Here is a 6,993-nt window from a genome sequence, read left to right as displayed (position 1 = left end):
TTTCTCTGTGCATTTAAAATAATTTTGAAATGATGCAATCTCTGCAGTTTCAGTTTGAATCCATGTTGAGTGATTGTATCTGTAATTTCTGTTTTGCTGTTTGTGCCATCGTCTTTATGTGTGCATTATCATTACATATTTTTATATTCTTGTTCAGAAATTACCCAACTGGCTCAGATTGATAATAAAATGTAAACATATTTGAGGATCTGGGATTAATCTGCTTCTTCCGAACCAGAACCAGAACCAGAACCATCAGGGGAACCCAGTGGGACCAGTTTAAAGCTCCAACAGCTGTTTTAGCTCCTGACAGATTCCAGCGTTTATTTTAATCCTCAAACAGATTTTAATAGGACATAATCTGAGTAAATATGAAAAAATTAAAATCAATAATTGATTTATTAAATAACCCCATGCAGTAAATAATGAATTTATTTTCCTCTGTAATTCTCTTGTTTTGACCAGATTTTTGCTGAAACTCTTCAGCCTCTGAGGTAACAGAAAGTTATGAGCGTTGAATTTTATGCCGGGGCGTAACGAGAACAGCCGGGCATCATCTGGAGGTCAAAGTTCAATGATGAGAGGAAGATTTTCAGCGCTCTGCTCCACCGACCACCAAGCGGCTCGCTGGATCGGACGGTAACTTTGATTTTATGGTTGGTTGCTGTAAATCACATTAATGATGCTGCTTTTTTTCTGATTCATAAATATAAAACTCAATAAATGACATAAAATAAATGTCTGTTTTATTGCTACAATGAGGATATTTTGTTGACTATTTATATATGTTATTTAAAAACCTACAAGCTTAAGAGTTTGTTTTCTTTTCATTTGAATTAATTCATCAGTTTTCCTAAAATATCCTTCAGTTTAAAACACCTGAAATATTACACCTCATACACCAAAAAATAAAATCATATTTACATTTATGCTCAATTTATTTATCAAAACACCTGAATTCTGATATTTTTATGCTATTTTTCTTTAAAACATGACAAACATTAGTGTGTAATATTCCTGGTCTTACTACAGCCCAGGAGTATTTCTGCCATGAAGCTTCTCAGCTACTTATTTTCGGCTCATAAACGAACCCGTCCAACAGGCAGCTTGTTTGGTTCGTTCTTGAGATCCGGGCCAGATGGACCCGTCTGTCCGGTTCTGCTGGGATGATGCAGCAGAAAGCTGCAGGTTTAAAGCTATTGTTTCTCTGCAAGACGGAGAACATGGACCACTCCCTCCTTCAGAGAGGCAGCGCAGTGAGACGCCGCGGCGATGATGATGATGATGATGATGATGATGATGATGATGATGTCATCCTCAGCCTGAGCTTGGAGCGACTCCATCAAACGGAGGAGAAACGCTGCCAGAACCGGGAGGCTCAGGGTCGGCTGTGTGTGTGTGTGTGTGTGTGTGTGTGTGTGTGTGTGTGTGTGTGTGTGTGTGTGTGTGTGTGTGTGTACCAGGTTTTCATATCCTTATGGGAACCTGTTTCTGTCTACAATGTGGGGTTTTGGGGACCATGGCTCCTTGTGGGGACATTTTCTTGGTCCCCATAAGTGGGTAAATATGTGATGGTTTGGTTTAGGGTAAAGATTAAGGTTAGGGTTAGGCTGTAGAAATGAATGAAAATCAATGTAAAGCCTCCACAAGTGATGAAAATATGTTTGTGTGTGTTTGTGTGTAGTGTGTGTGTGTGTGTGAGTGTAGGTGTGTGTGTTTGTGTGTGTGTGTTGAAGCAGATATTCTCTCTGTGGGCCCGTCAGCCCGCATCAGTCGATTTTTATCGACCTGCTTCGCTCCTCCTCTAAGCTCCTTTCTATTAGCGGTCATAATAATGAAATGGATATGAGTCCAGTATCAGTTACATGTCTGCTGCTGGATTCTCTCAGATAAATGAAGTGTCCAGTGTTCCCAGTGTTCCCAGTGTCCACCAGGTTCCTGTAAAACATTTTACTGTAAAATCTGTCGGTTTTTCTGCAGTGTGACTGGTTCCAACCCAAACTGGAGGACAAAGTCTCTCAAACCTTCAAACTTCAGTCTGAAGATCAAACAGGAAGCAGATCCCAGGACACTTCCTGCCTGCTGCTTACGGTGGCCCTGAGGTGCAAACCTCTTCAACAAATTAAAAAACATAACAACATTAACGAAGCGCTACAACATTAACAATACGGAAAGGGTGTGTCCCAAATCAACTCCTGAGAAATACGTATACGCTGAGTCCTGTTTACGTTGCCACCATCTTGAATGTAGCAGTGGAGAAAACGAGATGCATGGAATAGTTTCAAATGTTTTACAGTTTGAAAACTGTAAAACGTTTACCTTTCACAGGTGAGAATTAAATATGATAACGTAAATTTACAAGCAGAATTTCTTGACTTTGTGGCCAGTACTGTGCTTTTCTGTGGTGAAACAAACTTCTAAGCAACAGAGAAATAGTTCCTTTGTATATAAATTGGCCCAGTTAACTACTCTGATTATTTTCTTAGCTAGCTAACTTTTTTATATTGTGCTGTTTTCTAAAGAGGGGGAGGAAATCAGAAATATGAAACAAGCGCTTTTGGTTTGCCATGGTTACCTAGATGTTTGCTGTTTGTGGTCAAACATGGTGACTTTAAGGTACGTCAGGTGTCTGTAAGATGTTTCTTCTAATTTATGTAGATTAAAATAATTTGTTTGATATAACAGCAAACCTGAAGTGGATTGAGAGTCCATCATCCAGAGAGCAGCATAACGGGACGGGTCCATAAAGATCAGAGCTGTTTCTCTTCAGACTTTTAGCTTTAGCCTGTGGCTAGCCAGATGTCTCAGAAGGCCCAGTCACTGAACTGGTCCCAGTTCGACCAGCAGACTGAACCCCTGCCTGTATGATATAAATACATTTGTAATTTACTGTACACTTTGTATATTTTAAGTGAAATATCTCAATTTGAAATATTTGGGTATTATGACAGTTTATGTGCAGAAATGAAAAATAATTTGGCAGTGTGAATGTGTGAAACATCTTATTCCACATGTCTTTGTTCATCACCTTATTTACCTTTATGCAGGTTTATTCTGTTGGGCTTTCTGTGTACTGCTTGATATCTAAATGATGTAACACATAATTTACATTATATAAATTATGTGTTTACACATAATTGTCAACTGTAATATGTAGTTGACATATTACACTGTAATAAATATTTTTTAAGTAAAAATATGTAGTTAAAGTTTGACAACTATTATCAAAGTTTATCTTTATAATAAAATGGCTAAACATTTACATGAAGTTACATTTTTTATTCTTCTCTTGAAATAGCAAATGCACATTGATTATGGAATTTTGCTAATTTGTTCATGAATACACCACTGTAAGGATGTGTGTGTGAGTGTGTGTGTGTGTAGGTGTGTGTGGGTGTGTGGGTGTAGGTGTGTGTGCGTGTAGGTGTGTGTGTGTGTGTGTGTGTGTAGGTGTGTGTGTGTAGGTGTGTGTGTGTGTGTGTGTAGGTGTGTGTGTGAGTGTGTGTGTGTGTGTGTGTGTGTGTGTGTGTGTGTAGGTGTGTGTGTGTGTGTGTAGTGTGTGTGTGTGTGAGTGTGTGTGTGTGTGTGTGTAGGTGTGTGTGTGTGTGTAGGTGTGTGTGTGTAGGTGTGTGTGTGTGTGTGTGTGTAGGTGTGTGTGGTAGGTGTGTGTGTGTAGGTGTGTGTGTGTGTGTGTGTGTAGGTGTGTGTGTGTGTGTAGGTGTGTGTGTGTGTGTGTGTGTGTGTAGGTGTGTGTGTGTAGGTGTGTGTGTGTGTGTGTGTGTGTGTGTGTGTGTGTTCAACAATAAACATGATTTATCAGAATCAGCTGTGTCAAATGTAATTATTGTTCCCCAAAACAATTAAATAATCACATCAAAAAGTTCTAAACGTTCTTAGTTTGTTTTTGTTTTGTTTTTTTTTAACGGTGTGTGAGCGATTGTGTCAGTGACATTCATTAACTTAAAACACTTTGTAGAACGACACTTTACGAAGTTCGGTTCATTTACTTGCATTAGCTTGCTGGTAGATTAGCCACTTTCAATATGGCGGACGCTGTGACGTATCACAACTGTCGTCCAATCAGTGATGTCTCAGGTCTCCAACTGGGACATGTTGCAGTGCTTCATTAATGTTGTCATGTTTTTGTCATTTGTAATTGTGTTTCGTTTGTGTAGAAGTGGTTTGCACCTCAGCGCCATCGTAGCTGCTGGTTTTACTGGTGTTTTCCCAGTAACTTCTAGTTTCTGTTTCTGATTCGTTCCTCTGATCAAATCTGAATAGTTCAGAACTTCTGGGAGTAACTTTGAGGTTCTGGTTCAGAACCTGTTCTGACCCGCTGGGCCCACAGTGATTCAACAGAACCTTCTGATCGGTTCGGATTGGATCTCCTTCCAGATCTTCTGACATTTCTGTTCCGTCTGATTTAGCTTCTAATTAAAACCAGCATTAATCAGACTTATTTAATAAGTATGATTATTATTTAATGTATTTAAATAACATTATTTAATGTTATTTATAACAGGCAGCATCATTTCAGCTGTTCTTCTTTTTATATGTATTTATAATTTATTGCTTTTTTCAGTTTTCTGGTTTGTTTCTCTCTTTCTGTAGATGAAGAAGCAGAAACATGACGTTATATTATTTTATATTCTCTCTGTCCTTCTGTGCTTTAAACCTATTCACTCCCTTCTTCCAAACCACTGACATAATCCCATTTCTAAAAATGTTTGATATATTTCTATATTCATATCAAATGGAGAATCAGTGAAATCACATTTAGGCTCAGAGACTTCAACATGTTTCTGTTGCCACAGTGACGCATTGTCACCTCCTGGTTGCTGATGTTTGAAAGGTTTAGATTATTTAATATTATCATTTATCATGATTTAACCCTGACTGGATGAAGTTCTGCCATCACTCTGTGACAGGAGCATTCAACCGGCTGCTGGTTGGACTCTTTTAGGACGTTGTGATGTCTGTTAAATGACAAACATTATGTTAAAATAAGAGTTTTATTATTTAGTCTAATCAGGTTGGTTGTCTTCATGGTAATTTAGGAAAATATGAACAAACTATTTTTGTTCTGCCAAGAACACAAAGCAGAAATACTGGGAATCCTTAAAAATGAAACTGATTGTAATAATCTGTTTGGCTTTCGCCTGTGATTAATTTCAGAGTTCCTAATATTTTAATCACTCTTAAAGTTCATAACATACTAACAATGTTTTTCCTGTTAGTTTCATTTTTAAAAATGTTTAGAATTTCAGTTTTCCCCAAATAAAAACTGACATATGTGTCAGCATACTATCAGTTGTAAAATAAATGCATATCTAACATTAACCAACTGTCAGAAGCGTAATAACTAATGAGGATGACATCAGAGATGGACAGTCCAGTTTCCTGTCTCATTCCTGAGCTAAAGAGGTCAGAGGTCAGGCTGGACAGGAGGACCTGCAGACAGGATGAGCAGAAGGAGGAAGAGGAACCTGGAAAGTCCTGGGATGAAGAACGATGTTTGCGTGAATGCTGCTCTCTGATTGGCTGGAGCGGATCCTTCCAGAAAAAGCTCCCAAATCGACCTATCAGCGCCCAGAAGACAGACCGCGGCGAGTCTCCATGGATACAGCGATAATAAAGATTATTACGGATCCATCAGCAGAAATGTTCATGTTGTTGATTCATGTGGGAGTTTAATGATGAAGAAGCGATGAAGATGAGGGACACGCCCATTTTTAAACACCGACGACAACAGCAGCCATTAAAATCAGTTCATGACTTTAACAGCATGAATGCTTCCAAATGTTGACCTGAAACATGAAATCAAACTTAAAATGTTTTAAAAGCTGTAAAAATGGAGGAAGAGGAGAAAATAAAGGCCGGAGCAGCAGGACGGAGCGGCAGGACGGCCAGGGACGGCCTGCGAGGAGGAGATGAGAAAATGGAGGGAAAGGGAGAGGAGGAGGCGCTCAGACAGGCGTGAAGCGCCAACAATGGAGGCGAACAAAGAAAATCCCAACGGAGGCATCAATCACTGCCCCATTTACCCCCCCCCCCCCCCTCATTTTCACTCTTTATTTCACGCTTTTGCCCCGCGCCCTCCCTCTTCTGCCCCTTTCCCCCCGAGCCACTCCCACCTCCTGCATCCATCCCTGCATCCATCCCTGCATCCATCTGGCCGTCCATCTGTCCGTCCAGCCTCCAGAACAGCCCAAACAATCTGCTCGTTTCTGCATCCATTCATGGATCCGTCCTGGACCAGAGGATCCAGGGCGGATCAGCAGCCGACATGCAGGCGGCGTCACCAACATCCACAGCAATCTCCCGTTTCTGCTCAGAACCGAGACGAGAAAACCCGTTTCTGGACCCTGAGGCGGGAAGCAGGAAGAAGCAGAAAGGTGCAGATTTTCCTGCCGCCTGTTTCATATAAGCTCACACAAAGGATCCGGACACCGAGTGGATCAGAACGACGCAAAACGACCTGCAGAGCAAAACCTTCCTACCTTTCTGGCTCTGGGATTCATCCATGTTTTCCTCCATCGCTGCAGGTTACACTCCCTTTGTCTGGATGCCGTGTGAAGCCTCTTGCTAGCGCTCAGCACAGAGTGCGTGTGTGTATGTGGGAGGCAGAGTGTGTGTGAATGCCTGTTTCCCTCCCTGCAGATGATGGAGGCTAAGGGAAGTCCCTGTTTCGACGCTCTGCTCTCTCTCGCCTTCTCCAGCATCTATCATCCTTCTGTCCTCACATTCATTCTCTGAGCAGATTTTTAAATCTGCAGCCACAAATTTTATGTCCAAAAATACATTTTAAACAATGGAAAGAAAAAAACACTAATCTGACGGAGTCTTTGTTCCATTATTTCTGACCATCTGGATGTAAACATGCAGCTTGCTTCATATTTTTAATTGTCACTTACATAAAACAAATCAAAATGTCCATATTTTTCCTGACAGCCTCCAGAAAACATCAGCTGGCTCCACGGTCTTGGTCACACA

At 40.6% G+C, this 6,993-nt stretch overlaps 1 pseudogene; it reads right to left on the bottom strand.

Moving 5' to 3' along the window:
- LOC129355571 (neuronal membrane glycoprotein M6-a-like) overlaps nt 1-6,760 on the bottom strand; it is a 16,476-nt pseudogene extending 9,716 nt beyond the window's left edge.
- Nucleotides 6,761-6,993: the final 233 nt, after the last annotated feature.

The sequence above is a fragment of the Poeciliopsis prolifica genome, unplaced genomic scaffold, assembly GCF_027474105.1.
Source record: "Poeciliopsis prolifica strain line A6 unplaced genomic scaffold, Auburn_PproV2 SCAFFOLD138, whole genome shotgun sequence".
Taxonomy (NCBI): domain Eukaryota; kingdom Metazoa; phylum Chordata; class Actinopteri; order Cyprinodontiformes; family Poeciliidae; genus Poeciliopsis; species Poeciliopsis prolifica.
Note: the sequence above shows the minus strand (reverse complement) of the source record. Positions and strands in the feature narration are given on the sequence as shown.